Below are 17,844 nucleotides of genomic sequence, written 5' to 3'. Positions count from 1 at the left end.
TGCTGCTTCACCAAATGCTTATCTTGCAATCGGGCGCAACGGGAAGTGGCCACTTAATCTCCCACGCGAAAGCAAGAAAGCGGGAATGGCAGCGCGGGAGGGAGGGAGGGGGGGGGCGCAGCTTCTACTCTGCCAACAGCTTCTCCTCTGCACAACTCCTCTGCACTTTGCCCGGCGGTGGCGCTCGCCCGCACCTCCACACGGCTCTGACCTTTGTATGCGCTGTGCATTCGCCGCTCAGTTTCCGTTGAAGCGATAGACCACGCGAACCTTCGCCCGCTGCGGCGGCTCCGCTTGCTGCCAGCGTTTTGACAGTCGTTGTCTGCGGTCATTCAGTGCAATATATTCATGTTTGCTCGTGCGCGCTGACTCCACGATTGTTAATTCAGTTAGTAAGCGAATGTGTCCAAGTTTATGCAGCCTATAAAACTACTATACCTACTCTGAATAGCTCTACTAATTTGCTATCGCAATCGATGCTTCGCCTTTCGGGAAAAACTGCGACATTTTTCTTCCTGTCTGTTTGGCAGCGTTCCAATGGAGAGCACACTGGGCTGGTTGTGACTAGGCACAACTCTGGCTGCTGTTAAGGAATCGATGGTATTCCTAAATAAACGCATCACTGTTTTGATGATCCAGATACAATCTCACTATCAGGGAGGGAGCAGTCTACCTGACTGGATCAGTATTTTTTTTCATTTGGGGTGTTGCTACGCTGCGCTCCGCAACACCCCCAACAACCGCCGCATCGCATCGGCGCCCGGCACCACGGCTTCCGCCGCAGCACCGGGGCACAACCAACCGCGCCGCTAAAGAGAGAAGAAAAAAAAAGAAAATGGTGATACGTCATCGAGGCGAGGCCCCGCCTCTCCACAGATTTGTTGTGAAAGCAGTCGCAGCCTTCCACCTCGCAATGCTGCGTCATGCTATTATTATACTCTACTTTCACTCTCTCTCTCTGCTCTCTCTCCCCCAGCCCGGCGAAGCTATCGCGCAGCTGGTATCGGGTATGCAGTTTTGTGTTAACACCAGGAAATTTTCCAACCAACGACAGGTATACAGCTTCGCTGTAATAGCACCCGACGAATGTGCTCATGTTTCTAGGTGCCGAGCACTTGAGTAGTTCACTGATTTTAAGTAAAGTCGATACTTTCAAGCGATACTTCCTTGCATTCACCTTCTGGCGCCGCAGTTCACTTACATGATTGTGGAACGAAAGTGCTACTGGAACTTAATATACTTGGATAGTGTGCTAAAAAAAAAGAAATCGCGACTTCTGGAGAATGTTTCTGACGTCGGTTATTGACCTCGTAGAAGAGATGAAGTCGACAAATCCATATTGTATCAATATATAGTCTCACCCCCTCAGAAGAAACGGGATGAATGGTAGGTGACTTCTAAAGGCACCATTGACGTCGTTGAAAAGCTGGGGTCAATATTAAGTGACGTCGGAAGAGGTGATTGACCCAGCCTAAAAGACGCGGTCAAAGCGATATTTAAAATATTGCGACAGAACTCATATCCCGATGATTGTCGACGATAATGCGATTAGTATACGAGCTATGTAGTGATTCACCAGATTTCTGAAGCCTTCTTCTTCTTCTTTCTGGGGTTTTCCGTTCCAAAACTAGTTCTGATTATGAGGCACGCCGTAGTGGAGGGCTCCGGAATAATTTTGACCACCTGGGTTCTTTAACATGCACTACAACGAAAGCACACGACGTTCTTGCATTGTCGCCTCCATCGAAATGCGGCCGCCGCGGCCGAGATATTTCAAAGTGAGACTTCCGGAGAATGCTTCTGACGTCGGTAATTGACCCCACGAATACATACCTACTGGCCAAAGCTATTACACAACTTGGGTTGTCTGGGTCTGCGTAGAAGGCGTGAGGACGGTGGCATGGTGACAGACCGATCACAAAGCTGAAATGACAACCATGGAATGACCATGACGGTATCATGATCATGAGCACATGGCTGCCACTCATAGGCAGTCTTAGTGGCAGCTGCCTCCTGATTACTGTGTACTAATTCAGTGTTTCTGCAATGCTTTTGACTTGGGCTCACGGGTAATCACACCAGTCGAGAGGGCATTGTGGCGATGCCCAGGCAGCTCCAGAGGGCAATATGGTGACGCGATGGAAATTAGGGGGAAGCGTTCAAAGAATAATGTATATATTTAAAGTAAAAATTGAAGATTACATTGAAAATATTTAAATGATAATAATAAATCATTTCTTATGCATATAACAAATGTTGTTTGGATATATTGTTTGAGATTTTAACTGCTTTGTGATGTACGTAACTTCAGTTTTGTATGGTATAGAACTGCATGTTAGTTGAATTAAAATGCAGACACCGACTATGTGTATGTGGGCCAGATTTATATAGTTTCACTGTGCAGTTTTATGTAACTAAGGTTCGCAGATCTTTTACCAAAAACATAAGTTTTGCTTGTTGTTCCAGGCGGTAGAAATTGTGTTATTTGAAAATATTTTATTGAAATACTCTTCGTGCATAATGTTTATTTTGTTGCTTTCGTGTCTCAGCATGGTCAGGTTGCGTTGTGCTCGGTGTGATGAGTTTCGAGACGTTGTGATGAACGACCAACGGCCAGTCGATCAGTGCATGACGATCCGGTGAAAAACGGTCCCCGTCAAATAAGCATCATATGCACGCGTGAAAATATTTCCTATTTCCACCATTCAGTACTACTGTTTGTTGTTGTTGTTGTTGTTGTTGTTGTTGACCTGAGTGGTTGTGGCGCATACCCACAGTGGGGGATTGGCCATGAATCGGGTGGTTTCCAACACCTATCAGCGTTTCTTCTTCTTTTTTTTCAATCACGTTGACGCCGGCAGTGATGAGACAGTTGCCGTGTGAATAGCTTCTTACGTTCCAGGCTTGATGAGTTGTTTTTAACAGCAATTATTTCTGGATAGCAATTATTTATGAGGCCAAGACTTCTCGTAAAATTGATGTCACGAGCGAAATTAGGCAGAGCCAACTACGGGATTCGAGCGAAACCTTTTTTCTTGCCTATTTGCATTGCTCCTATATCGAGCTTTTGGCGACTGCGAATACTGTGAGCTACTATGTAAGAGCTACATGCGGGGTTGTCATTGCGACGTCATTTGGCACTAACTCGATCCGTCTAATTGTTTGTTTGTTTGCCCTCTGTTAATGGCTCATACCGACTATGGGGATTGGTCATGATTTGGATGGAAATAAAAGTCGATTAGCAATTCCCTCCAAGACCAAACTTGGTCTTGGAGGGAATTGGAGCCATGGATGCCATGCGGGAGCAACAGCTCCCAGTGGCCATCTAGGTGGCCCCAGTCCCGGGCCTCCCAATCGCCGGATTTCAAATGAAGTTCTGTCGCTCGCTTGCAATACCCTCCTCGTTATGTCCGTTCTTGGGTGAAGATGAAGCAATTGACGATTTTTCTTCGATCGCAAGGAAAAAAACATTTCAGAAACAGTGTATAGAAATCATCATCCGACACGGTGGCATGGCTGGACTCGGTCGTCCAATGTCACCAATTTGTGGGAAGCCTTGCGAAGAAGTAGCCGCCTCGGCCACGGTTCATTTGCGCCGTCCATCCATAGCGCCTATGTATCTCGGGAGCGGCAGATAGACGCGGCTGCGCAGGCAGTGGGTGTACAGTGGGGCTAGTTCCGGTATTGGCAATAAAGCGTCGCCATGACACTGGTAGCCAAAGGAAAATTCAGTAACTTTTGCATATGGGCCTCTAGCTTTTAAACCTACCTAGCAATAAAGAAAAGGGATGCAATTATGTTTAGGAATAAAATGTGTCTACGGCTATTTTCTTTTTCGGCGTCCAATATCTTTATTTAGTCGCTTCACTTGTTGCGCCAACGGGGGCCGCTGTCGCTCTTATCGCTTCGGCAGCCATTCTGTTCGTCTGCTCTTGCCGCTTTCTAGGCATGCAAGTGCACGTTTTTTCGTACGCTCCGCAGTTAAAAATTTTTCTTTCTGTGCCTGTGAACGTTCCGGCAATGTCGGAAAAACAGAGGAATGGATACAAGGCGTGCTGCGCAGCTGTTTGGTGTGGCATTTCGAGGAAGAACAGCAGGGCGAAATTTTTCCGTTTCCCAGCGGACGAGAGGTAAGCACATTTTTTCTGCAGTCGTCATGAAGAAATACGCGCTATCCTTATCAAAATAGCTGTAGGACGAAACGAAATATATTCCGCGCTTGTTTTCTAGCGAACATCTTTTTTTTTGGTTTGGTGCGGCACGTTTTTCTGCGGTGTTCTAAGAAACTGAAGCTACTTATTGACAGATGCTAATGAGCCAATTGATGCTAGCTGACGCGCAGACGAAAATTTCCCTTCGGTATATGTTAGCGGTTACTGTTCATTTTTTACTTCAGTAGAAAGCTTGCAATTTATATTTTCCGAAGGTATTTGAATGTTTGCAGCACAAACTGGTTACGCTGGAGATTATTCCGGTGACCACTTTCTTGTTGTGACATTACCACTTTTGAATTTTCAGGAACACGGCAGAAGCAAAAAAAAACAATAAATCAATTACGTAGCAATCACCATTTACGTTTTGAATTACAAAAAAGAAGTTCGAGCCACCGGTGCGACGACTGAGGTGCGCTTCACTTTCCAAATTGGGTTTAGAAGGAGAATTTTTTCGTCGCTTATTCGTACTCTGAACTTAGGTTTTGCTTTTAGGTTCTTTAACCATGACCACGCGGTACTTTGCGCATTTTTCGGATGTGACACATGGCGACATTACGCTAAACGGGGCTGACATGGGAGCAGATGTAGAGTTCACCGATTCTTTAACAGTAGCGTCGACTGGCCGGCCGTTCAGCTCCTTCTAACGGCGCTAAGTGACGAGATCGCCAAGACTAGCGCATGCGCACAAAGTTTTCTCGAAGCGCAAGCTTCGTCTGCTAGACTGTTCCCACAGGCATGACGCCGGCCCTGTCGCATCAAGTGCAAGTGCGCGCAAGTGCGCGTGAAACCGGAGGCATAGTTTTATTGCGACAGCAATTATATGGACACGCCAAGCGGATTTCTGCCGTCGGCGTCACCGTTGTCGTCGCAGTGAGGTTTCGTATAAAGTCAAAGGGCGATAATATCGTCGTCGCTTGCCGTATGCTGTACGTGCGAGCGAAATCATGCGACAGTGAGTCAGCAATCGGGGCTCGCGCAGGCAAGGGGGGCAAGCGGGAAGGAAGCGCGCAGTCTTCCAGTCGCGCACAACGCTCCGGAGGGTGGGTAGGGCAGCCGGGTCCACCCGCCGGGCCAGAAGGCTCCGGGGGGAGAGTGGGAGGGGCGCCTTCGGTGCCGCGAACGCCCGCCCGCACGGCTGTACCTTGAAAGCCATCTGCGGTGGGGGCAGAGTCCGTCCTTCCCTGTGTTTCCGCGGCTAAGACCGACGTTGATGCTAGCGCCGGCACGAAGCTCAATTCGCTCGCTGCGGCCGCGCTCACTCCAGCGTTTTGATAGCGAGTTCCCGCGGTCATCGAGTGAGACGCGTTCATGTTTGCTGGTGCGCGCGTGACACCTTGCTTGTTAATTTAGTTAGTGTGCCTATGTTTGCAAGTTTGTACGGACCGATAAAACTACTATCCTGACTTTGTATAGCTGTCCACTGATTTGATATCGCAATCGATGCTTCGCCTTTCAGCTGAAACTGCGACTTTTCTTGTAACATATGGCGCTGTAGTGCACATGCACCTAAAGCCCCTCTATATAAAAAGTAGCGACGCTCTCCTCCTCCGCCTTCCCTCCTCCTCGTTTCTCCTCTATTGCGCGCTCCTTTCTCGACCGTGGCGCCGCCTACACCGCTTGAGACCGTGTACTTGTTTATCTTTCACCGTTGACAGCTTTTCACCGGCTAACAAATGGTAAACGTTATCGCTGGGCGCAGGACGCACCTGCATGTATCGGAAGTTTCTCGAACGTTATCGAAGCGTCTATCCATTGTCTGTTGTCACCGACGCTTATGTAATCTTATTGAGTGTCGCGAATTGTGTAGTACTTTCTAGAAGACACGCGGGCACCTGCAGGGATTGCTGTGGAACCTTCGATGACTCACTGTATGAAAGCCGGCGCGTTTCGCCGCTGATCAGATTTCGACGATCGCCGACTGTATTCGCCGCTATCGTCGTGCTCCTCGCCAGTCGGTAGGCGCTTTTCGGGCGAAAATGGCGATGGAGCGCTGATCGTAAACAAACGCAGCCAGCGCCCGGCGGCGCGACGGCCCACGTGATGTGAATAGGCCAATACCGACGCGGCGTCCGCCTCGGACAGGGTGTGCGAGGAGGAGGCGGCATTCTTCAAAGCGTGTCGCTACTTTTTATATAGAGGGGTTTTACATACACCGTGCGCAAGAACAAAGTGCGCAAAAAAGTACAAATAGTTGATGCGCCACGTTTGAAACTAGATCGAAAAGTTGATAATCCCCTCTTGTGCTACTCTTTCTTGCCCCTATGATACAGTTGCATTGCAGGTTTGCACGTTTTGTTCATTTCCTTCCTGTGCTTGCGCACTAGAGCAGCACACAATGACGCAAGCTAGGGGCACACCCTCCTACTACCTCCAACAAGCCGGGAAGCTTGCGCCGAATTAATCGTGCCAGGGGCTGTGTAGTGCTGGTAGGAAGAGCCTAGCAGACGAAACGCACTTCGAGTGAACATGGTGCGCATGCGTTACTCTTGCTAATCTCGTCGCTTCGCGCCATTAGAAGGCGCTGACCGTGCGGCCCCACGACGCTCGCGCGGTACTGTTAAAGAATCGGTCGATGTGCAACGGCTTTCCCCTCTGCTCGGACCACTTCACCAAATGGGGCTACGCCGACCTGGCCAAAACAACACTGCTGTGGTCGGCTGTGCCGTCTGTTGGAGTGGAAGAGAGGACCCTGACCGGTGAAGGTAAGGAAAAGACGTTATTAAATGTTGAACTTGTGCTGCTGTAGTTCATTATTTTCGTACAGAAGACAATTGAAAAGGCGTGGCGCAACTGCCATGAGCACGGCGAGCGCTATCTTTTCCACGCCGTCTGCTAACGGCGCCGCGTGCCATGTTAAGTTACGCCGCGAAATTATCTCCGCGTGCGCCAAGAAACCGCATGCTTGTCGGTTTCACTTCATCGCTTATCTGCGGTGTGCGATGTTCCCGATTATAGGCTAAGCTTAAACGCCGAACAGTTTTCGCGGACAATGAGCGAAATTTCGTTCGTGAAAGGGCGCGCCGTGCTTGGAGCTACAGCATACGATACGGCGAAGCCTTTTCTTGCCGGGCGCAGCCGTGTTCTTCCTAAGTTTGGTTGCCGCTTTATAGCTGAAATTCTTCCGGAGCAAACATTATAATGCTCAGTGGACCACAAGCTTTAAACTGTTGGAAGTTAGTTTTTCTCTTATGTATATATTGCAGAAAAATGAAGCCAAAGTAAATCACAGGTTGAATTACCTAATTCGTAACACAATGAAAAAAAAAAAAAAAAACTTTCATTGAACAAGAGCTAGCTCAAGAAAGTTATGCCTAGTATTCTGCGCCATCTATTGAGAAACAAGGAAAACGCTTAACAGGTTACATAAACATGTAGCAGCCCCAGAACTTGGAACATTGCTTATTTAATTTTGGAGGCATATTTATAGTTAATACCCTACAGCCAAAAACAATCAGAACTGACCCGCATAGATTGAAAGTACTATTTTGCGAAAACAGTAGTTCCTGGCACCTACGGAGAGGCACACATCCTTTATGCGGTTTTGGCCAAGAACTGGCGCACACCGAGTGTCACCTTCCCAGTTGTATTTACCCAGTGTCCCAAGATGTTTATTTGTTTACCGAGTGGCAAATACCCAGTGGTTAAGTCCGTGTCTACTCGGCAAGGCAGCACCCACAAAGTTCGAAAAAGAGGTTTTAATAAAAACCCTCCATCTGCGGTTAGAGTACGCAAGTATTTTCCACGTGTAGATTTCAGGAGCTCAGTTATATAAGTTCTCGCAGACACCCAAATTATAACGGTTGTCCAGCGTCCTTGTGCAAGCGAGTCCTTCAAAAAAAAAAAAAAAAAAAAGGAAAGACAAAAGGGTGTTAGGTTTGCAGTTATTATTACAAGGAAGGCGATTCATGGTGGTAATTAGCGTCTCCGAGTAGTAATGTGCAATTTGACTCCAATTCCGAGATTCGTGGTAAATTGGACTAGTCGTCTCAGAGCGATTTAGACGTGCTACGAAGTCTGGTAGCAGAGTATTTGAGCTTTATTATGAGCATAAGAGAGCTTTTAAAGTGTCAATGGGGTAATAACATCCACGTTAAGGCCGACTTCGTCTCGTAATAAAGCGTGCTTGATCGATTAAAGCACGCTTACGTTTACTGAAACATTACCTAAAACTGTCATGCGAGTGTGACTTGAGTGCGAAACGAAAACTGCAATAGCGAGAAGCTGTCGTCCTTGTCATAACGAAATTTGTGTAATCCAATCCAGTCTTGTGTCGCTGCAGCCGATGGTCCTCGATTGTAAGACCATCTAAGAACAGTGGCTGTATGAACTGCGGTATCTTTGTGCCCGCACCGTTGAAACTCGCCATGCTGCCATTCTTTGGAAGGCGTTTAATAAATGCGGCTTTTGATAAGCCAAAAACGGTACTGAAGATGACATTCTCTGGGCTACTGATATTTCCAGGCAGGCCTCCGAGTCGGTGACAAGGAACGACACTCGGTTCACTCTATAAACGCATAAAACTCTTTTTCTAAAAGAGAACAAATCGATATTTCCCTATTTTGCCATGAAACTCTGGTGAGGTTAAAGCGAAGGTTATTGCCCTATGAATGTTTTTGAAATGTGAAAGTCCGGACAGGCGTCACGTTCGAGGGCATTCGCTTTTTCACTTCCGGCCATGAAAACTCGGATCCGTCTTACAATTGTAGGCACTTAAGGATTGAGCAAATGAAATATGGTAATTACCGTTTCACGTGATCTTCCTAGCGTTGCCTTAGCGCTCTGAGAGCATCGGTCCAGGTTGTCATCAGTGATTACCAGTAGGAAGGAAGGAAGGAAAGAGTGGAGAAGGAAAGGCAGGGAGGTTAACCAGTTTAACACAACCGGTTTGCTACCCTACACATGGGAGCGGTGATTACCAGTAGTTTTCAATGACGCGTACGTCGTCATACACGATGGTATTACCAGAAAAGCTTTCAAAGAAAATATTGACGTACTTGCGCCAGTACTTACAAAAATATTTAATAATGCTATAAGCCTAAGGCATATATCCTGACGTTTCATAAATCGTTAGTTTCTGTTATAATATAAAAGTGGTGACAGGAATAAATCTGGCAGCTATATAGGCCTATGTCTGTGCTTAGCGTTATAAATACGGGTTGTAGAATGGCATTGCGGATCAGTTGAGACACTAATTCAACGCAGACAAGCTTTTAACAGATTCCTAGCATGGCTTTCCATCCAATCGACCAACATTATCAGCGTTGTTGGAGCTAACTCAGAGTATGTTCACATCTCTGCTCAAAAGTGAACTTGGAGTAGTCATATTTTTCGAGTTAAACAAAGCCTTCGGTACAGCTGTTCGCTCTATATCACTACTAATAATAAAATTACAAACCTATGGCATTATTGAAATTAACTGCCACATGAACCTTTTTTTTTTTCAAGTTATTTAAACGCTAGCTTGAAATGGCCATAATAAATGGCAATGGGCATTCTCCATCTGCAGGCTTACACTAATGTGTCAAAGTGCTTCTTTTTTCCCTGTACAAATTTAAACACAGATTTTGTGAATACCGCGCAGCCTTCTGAGTAGTTTTTCATTTATACTCGGTCTGGAATAAATTTAGAGCAAAATGTGGGCCGAAACAAACCACGTGTTTTTTTTTTGTATACCTATTCCAGAATATACTTTAGCTGCTATTAAAATTTCAACGTGCGCGTTTATAACAGAGAAGTGCTCTTAGATCTATAGGTGACATAAATACCCAAGATAGTGGATGGATTAATGGCCGCTACCGTTAGCACAATTGGTAGTGCAACGCACGCGTAACGCGGAGGTTGCGGGTTCGGCTCCCGCCGGCGACAAGTTCTCTTTTTGTCCGCTTTCATTTTCCCTTTTCCTAAGTTCTACATTTCAATTCTAACCACAGCTAATTACCACATGGCTTTATTGCCTGTTGGCTTTATATGGTCGTGATTAACAAAAATCCAGCCCCTCTGTTTCCCTTCTCGTAACTTGTTACTAGCTATTTACTAACGCTAACGCTGTATCTGATACAATTTATCAGCCGAAATTGCAGAACTTTCAGCACTCAAGTCATTTATTTATAAGGGCAATGAGGAATCGGTCGTAACAATTTCTTTATATTTCGTTGTTGATTGCATAGCATAACGAGGCATATGATTGCATATAAATGTAATTCAGCGCGTTCTCGTCATTTGCGTGCAATTCGCCCTTGTGATGCCGTGCCACAGATAAGTTTATCTGCCCCTTGTGCCTAAGGCCCAGTGCCATGCTAGGAGCATCAAATAAAAGAACAATAAGCGCTGTAACGCATTGCTAAATATGTGTTTTCAAGCGTTCAGTTTGACATTTGCAGTAACTTACTTGGTGGAAGGCAGGGGCAGGCCCCCACGTATGGGGCGTAGTAATTGTTCGCATCCTTGGATCTGTACATTGTGATAGAGCACGGCTCACCAAGAAGAGCACGTTTCTGGCAGACTCCTTTCTGTCCTGGTGCGTAGCGTTCAATTACACAGCAGAAGCCGGCTATCGGCCCACATACTTCGCTGGATTCGCAGCTTTGTCCTACATGGCCTTCTGCCTGAAAAAGACACACCGTAGCTACATCGCAAATGGCCATGTCGCACGCGTAGTCATAATTATTTCAAAATTCTGCTTGTTCTGTTTCCAAAACTCCTATGAGACGTGCGCTCTCATATGCGCTCTCATAAAAAAAAAAAAAAAAAAAAAAATCGGTAGCCCCTCCCTTGTCCAGGAGATTGGGGGTGAGCGAAGCTTGTCGTGTGTTTCTTCGGTGTTTCTCGGAACGAATTGCACTGACAAGTACCACGTTGTGCTCGAACCACAACCGGTCACACGCGATGCAGCTGGCTACGAAGTTCCGGTTGAGAAAATCGCGTTGAAACCTGGCCGTCGCACCGGGGAAGTTGGAGCTAGCGTGACCGAGGCGTGCACCACCGTTGTCGGGTTCCTGGAGGAGCTAGACGACTCTGAAGTTTGGCCTCAACATCGCGCTCCCGCAACTCGGGGTCCGCGGCTCTTCGCTGACGTTTCGTCTGTGCTTCGGAAGCCCTCAGGCTAGAATCTGCACGTCGACGACGGGCCCTTTCCCGAGCGCATTCATTCTGGATGGGTTTCCATGAAATTACTTCAAAATTAAATATGTTCGTTGCGTAGGACAATGAATGGCTCATACCCCCCTTAAGCGATACCTCAAACCCCCGTAAACGCGGCCTCCCCATTACGACGACAGAAGAGAAGTGAAATTCTACGCTGGCTTGATTAGCGGCAACGCAGCCAGCTGAGGAAGAAAACGACGACGAACGCGGGAGCATTGACACGAGCGCGTGCCGAGCACGAGCAAGAGCGCAAACTAAGAGGCGCCAACGTGCGGAGACGATGACGACGACGCTCGAGCCAAGGTTGATGACGGTAATTTTGTGCGTACATGGGTGTCACCGAAATTTGAGTTATAACAAGCTTCGCCTGAAAAGGACTTATGTTCAAGCTCGTAACCAAAGGTGAGAAGCAAGCATGAAGTGTTTCGCGACTGCGTCACAAAAATTGCTGTATCCCAATGCTCTGGTGATCCAGAAAATGAATCAGGTCAGCCTGTGTCCTGTTTCTTTACTGACGCAGATTAAAGACATAATTTCGATTCGTCTGGCTCTAAATAATTATACGGTTGTCTACTTTCCTATTGTTTCGGCGCTCGTGGCGTCATATATCAAATAATATCTACTATCATACAAATCCAAGGAGCGCATTCAACATAGGCTAACTTGGGTTTACAAAAATAGGCAACACACAGCCGCAAAAAGTTACGTGAAACGTCCTGTGCGTGGTGCAGACGATGTATGAGCACTGGTGCGCAGAAATAACGTAACGACATGCAGGAGTTACATTTATTGATGCATTAGAAAGCTTACTTGCCTAATTTATTTGTACGGCCAGTGGGCTTCTTACGGTCTAATTTGGCAATTCTGTTCATCACCTATGGGCGTAGTGGGCTCATTTGTTTTACAGAGGGTGCTCGGGCGTTAGGGTACAGAAATTACCCGCCTACTGGTCGCATCCGAGACTGCCCTGTGCCACTCGAGCCCACCGCACCTGTAGATGGTTGGGGATTTTGCGCTTGCCTTAATCTCCTGCCCTTGCGCTCCCTATACGGACGAACACGTTCTGTCGTAAAATCAAAGGGGTTGTGCATCTCTCTGTCTTGCTCTCCTTGTCTCTTCTCTCAATTTTGGGACCCTACATGTCGAAATCTGGGGGACGCTACAATCCAATCGAGCAAATGTAAAATTTCTGCAAAAAAAAAAAAAAAATCTTATGAGCACATGATTGAGTTTCATATATTATGCTTACTATGGGTGGGTGAGCTATCTCAAGTGCCACTACTTAGGTTCGGATCGGTAAAGACGCTGCCGAGGTAAGCCTCCCTAAACGCCCACCGATAGGCTAAATTAGCTCCGATTGCATCATCCGTGGCGCGACAACAGCGTCACCTGCGTACACGGCATAGGAACGTTCGAGTAATGTCTTCCTTCCTCTACACAAAGATACCAATGCAATGTGGGTGGTTGTACGGAAGAAAAAATACAAGCGATAATGCTACTATGTGTTTTCGTTGTATGCGGCTTACCAAGGGACGATCTTAAAAACGTGTCACGTCAAAAAAAGCTTCCATACGCTGAAGCATAACATGACAGGTGGCATTAGTTTCCTCGAAATTGAAAATACATGCCAGATTGAAATAAAAAAGAAAAAGAACATCCAACGTTCACTTACGATTTTCCTAACTGGCGGTGGCCCTGCGAAAACAGATAGCAGGAAATTAAGAATAACAACGCACCCAAGTGATATGCTCATGTTCACGTGATAACGGACCTCTTCAATGGGTTTCTGAGTTTAGAGCGAAGGCACTACTGCACAATGAATGAAGTCGTTTCTTTATATATATCGCCGGTGTGCATTAGCAAGTCATTTATACAGAGTCAAACCAATGAGATGACCGTACTGGCTTGTTCTATCACCACCTGGAAAAATAACAGGTTTCCCTTGCTGTACTCGCTTCTCTGCGTCAGACTTGGCATTTCCTGCCACCTGCCGTGAAACTTTTCCCGCCACCTGTCACGTCTTCACGCTCAGAAAACACAAGCGCAAAACAGGGCCAAAACATGCCAATAGCAGCACAACAACGGGTAAAATTAAACTAACTAGATTCAGAATCATAGAAAATACAGGAATACTCATGAAATAATTGAATTAAAGAAAATCGTTAAAATCACTTCTAAAGAAAAAAATTAAAGCAATTCGCTTTAAAGAGTGGAACGCGATAGCATTCTAAGATCCCTGACTGCTACTCACGGTTCCCAACGACTGCAGCTTATGCTACCGTAACGGTTACTTGCAAACAGTGGCGGCAAACGCTATGCACGTAGGCGAGCTTTCTGCTAGAAACGCGGCCTCTTGTGAGCTAGGACCGATCCCGGAGATAGTGCAAGACCGTGCCAATTAGAAATTACATCGTTTTGAAGTTTCTGTGTTTGTTTCGCACTATTAATATTTCAGTGTGAGAAGATTTAACATAAAAGGCATGCACTGTGGGTGTTTTGTTTCATGACATTTGTTTGTGGATTGCGATTCTCAAAATTCCGAGGGAATAGCTTTGTCAAGAATGTGTGACCAGGGATGACAAGCAACATTAGTGATAGAATGGTGTGGCAATATAACCCGCATATAGCGCACTTCATATAAGAAAGCGTGCGCTATACATATACCTAAATATATTCGGAGGCCCTGCGTAGTTAGGGATGATTTTCTCGGCCGCGGACGCCGGCGCCAACGCCGACAGAAGACGCCGGTTTTTCTGCAACACGGGGCCGTTAGCGCTATCACGTTAAAGCCGCCACGCACATTGTTACGATTGGCATTTAGCACAGTTGTGGCCGGCGGCTTTTTTAGACACAGAATGCTGCCTTGACAGACCTGCAGGGATGAAATGTCATTCATGTCCTTCGGTGCCTTGCAAGGCGACTCGACCAGTGTCACGTGAGACTACTCGACATGCCATTATGTTTCGTACCTTCGAAGGGGCTGTCCGACAGCTCAGAGCTGATGGGCGAGACGAATTCCGAGTCATCGGTCTCGTGCGTCGTTAAACGACATCGTCGCTCTCTTCTGTCACGGTATGGACTGGGACAGTCAAACAACAGAGCTCACTTGAGACCTAGACAACGCCGCCCTAATAAACTCTCACAGAAAGCAGCCCACTGAACTCGTCTTAACCTTTTTGTGTGACGACGGATGAAAGCATTTATCCTGTTGTATTCAGTTTCCGCAGAGAGATTTCACTTTTTTTCTCATTAGTTTCCGCTCCGCTCTCCTTCGCGCTGCGCAGAGGTTCTTTAGTTTCAAATCAGGAGTAGGGAAATAAGCTGGCAGTTTCAACATTGGGCTAGCCACGCTCTTGCTTCGCAGGATATCTGCGAACAGCTCACCTGGGGATTCGTCCAACGCTTCTCCGTATGTGTCCCAGCGTGTCACAGTAGAGAATTGTCGACCAGCAGTGTGAAAACCGGTGATGTTGCTGAAAATAGGAAAACAGGCGCTGCCCATTCTGTCTGGGGCCGTTATCGACGATACGAAAAGGTCGGTATAATGGAACACGAGGTTCTTCTTTCTGGGGTTTTACGTGCCAAAACCAGTTCTGATTATGAGACACGCCGTGGAACACGAGGTCTATGCCACTCCATAAAGCTGGTGGTCTGAAGAAAGTCGGTTCGCCACCGTTCACGATACATAAGTCAGCAGCATCCGCGGCTGCGACAAGTTCGTTGACTCGGGAATCTGCAATCTCATCTCCCCAAAGCGAATGATGTGCGTTAATATCGCCACATATTATTCTTGGAGAGGGGTAACGAATGCAAAAGTCCTTTATAAACGCCTCCATGCATGGAGACCTTCCTTCGTAGACTTAAATACACCGATACCACACTAAGTTTTCGGTTTCCTAGGCACACTTTCACAGCGGTGACTTCCAATCAGGTAGAACAAAGGTCTTGCACTGGTAAGGCGACGTTAGGTATTTCTCGCCTGATGTATATCATCGCACTTCCATTTGCAAATGACGGTATACTCGGATTGCCATGTCTGATGTACCCTGGGATCGTCCTTCCATTTGGGAGACCGGCCTCCGATAGGGCTAGAATTGGTATAGGGATATCTCGAAGGAAAAGGCTGAGCTCGCACAGACGCTGTAGAATACAGGTGCCGTTCCATTGCATTATTAAGGGCATTTTTGAACGAAGGAATGGACCAGTGGGTGAAAAATCGCCATTATGCTACTAAGCGTATGTGGAAGTAGAGCAGAGTATTACCGACTCAAGAGCCAGCACTGCTTCCACCTTATCCTTCGTCGAACTCTCAGGCATCTTCGCGACGTGGGAACGTAGTGCCGTGAACAAAGCGCGTATCACATGCTGGCAGTTTTTGCTGATGTCAATGGCAACGATAGTGTGGCACAACTCTTCATACCATTTTTTTCTAAACAGAAGGGACGCCAACAACAGTAAAATAGCAGTTCTGTACCAAAAAAGCAAAAGAAACACAAATTGAATAATGTCGGTGCTAAATGAAGCGATCAGTATAAAGTAAAATAAAATTCAAAGTGCGTTACAGTATTAGATAAATCTAGTCTACTTAGGTATAGAGAATCAAGGAATCTAGATTGTTAATGTCTGTGGGTGTATTGAAAATTCCACAACATGCATTACATACAGAGAGGAAGCTGCGTGCATCATCAGGAAGATAAAGTCAGATTATTTATCGGAACAGTGTTATCATTTTGTTTTTATTTACTAAATATATACTGCAGTCCAAGGAACAAGGTGGGCCTAAAACAAGATACGAAAGAACATGGTGCAAAACAATATTCAATAATGTGTAAAAAAGAGAAGAAATGTGGTAACCCTAGAGAGAGTACACCTTTGGTAAGATGTTAAAATGCAACCTCACTATAAAGGAAAATGGTTCAGTAACAGACTCTGAAGTGCTTTGACATCACCAATCATTAGCAAATTTTCAGGAAAAGCGTTTCATTGTGGGATAGTGTGAGGGGAAAAACGAATTCCAAATGTGGTGCTGTCTGAAGATTATGAGCGTGACGTGTCGATCGTGATAAACGGGGGCGTGCGTATGACGAGTTGAGGCTGATATTAAAGTCATTAGAGAGCCATCAAAGCAAAATTATTCTTGTAACAGCACTCCTCTTATTTAAAGACAAAATGCTGTTAGTCATTAGCTGAGTCGATGAATCCTTGCGACGATAGGCGGTTAAAGATGAAACGAACTGCCTTCCTGTGATTCATATCAAATTTGTAATTGTCATATTTTTAAGTACGGATCTCAAGCTATGTTTGCGTATTCTAGTTGGGGCCTCACGAGTGTATTATACGTGAACATTTTTATATGAGATGGGGAGCTTTTAGTTTCTGTCGAAGGAACCCAAGATTTCTAGAGCAGGACGCTCACATTTTATTAATGTTACTGGACCATGAGGAGCTATGACTGATATTTTATACAATGTAGTGATATTTATACAAATGCCCTGATTATTTATACCAATGAACTTGGTTTGGTAAACGCTCGTTAAGTTTATAATCAAATTAAAGAATGTTTCTTTCTAGACCCCTGAAGAAAAACAATATGGCGTCATTTAATTTCATCGATCAACCCAAGCACCACTCTAGAACACAGTTGAGGTGAGTCTGTGAGCATACTTGGTATTCCAGAGAAGTGACAGTTCTTAAAGAATGCAGTCCTCTGCAAAGTGTCAAATAATCCATTTGAGAAAAGTTAGAGGAAGACCAATATTCTGCAGTATTAGTACAAGTTTACTCCATGTAAAACGCGATCGAATGCCTTACTGAAATATGAAAATACAACATCAATGTCTTCGCCTTGATCAAGTGCTAGCGCCAATTCATGAATGGTTGTAACTAGTTGGCTGGTGGTAGACAAACGTTTCCTAAAGACGAGTTGGAATTGAGAAATAATTTTGTTTTTATCTAGAAATTACACAATGAAATTGGAAAACAAAACTTTCATGACCTTGGAGACGGAGGGTGCTAATCAAGTAGGTCGGTTGATGGCAGCATTCAGTCGATCACTTTTTTAAACACGGCCGGGAACTACACGATATAGAAGCCAGCCCCATTTGGAACGAAGCCTTCAGTAAAAGATAATCTGAACAGGTCGACCTGGTTAGTATATCTGCTATTCGTTCGGCAAAGCGGGGCTGAAACTCACTTGCAATTTCATCTGGACCAACGAAACCTTTAGTTTTCAGGTTAAGTATCATATTAACTACGCTTTCGGAGCTTATACAATCTGCAGAAAGGGTTGGAAGAAAAACGTTGCATATGTGACGGTATGCTGACCTGGTGAACAGACAGAGTGAAAGTGGAAGTTAAACTGGTTTGCCATCTTGGGTTCCGTCCATTATTACGCGGCCATTAACCGAAATCTTGTCAGCTTTCTAGTGAGGATCATTTAGGTAGTGCCAGAATCTATCAGGGTTATTCTTTCAAAAGTTTCACACAG

At 45.8% G+C, this 17,844-nt stretch overlaps 1 long non-coding RNA gene across 1 annotated transcript; it reads right to left on the bottom strand.

Moving 5' to 3' along the window:
• Positions 1 to 7,818: 7,818 nt before the first annotated feature.
• On the bottom strand, positions 7,819 to 13,154 carry LOC125940678 (uncharacterized). The gene is made up of 3 exons (XR_007463872.1): positions 13,030 to 13,154; positions 10,603 to 10,819; positions 7,819 to 8,042 (listed from the first exon to the last, which is right to left on the bottom strand). It is a non-coding gene; the product is annotated as an uncharacterized LOC125940678 (long non-coding RNA).
• Between the last annotated feature and the right edge of the window lie 4,690 nt (positions 13,155 to 17,844).

Source organism: Dermacentor silvarum, chromosome 10, assembly GCF_013339745.2.
Source record: "Dermacentor silvarum isolate Dsil-2018 chromosome 10, BIME_Dsil_1.4, whole genome shotgun sequence".
Classification (NCBI taxonomy): domain Eukaryota; kingdom Metazoa; phylum Arthropoda; class Arachnida; order Ixodida; family Ixodidae; genus Dermacentor; species Dermacentor silvarum.
The sequence above is the reverse complement of the archived record's forward strand: the minus strand, read 5'-3'. Positions and strand labels throughout refer to the sequence as shown.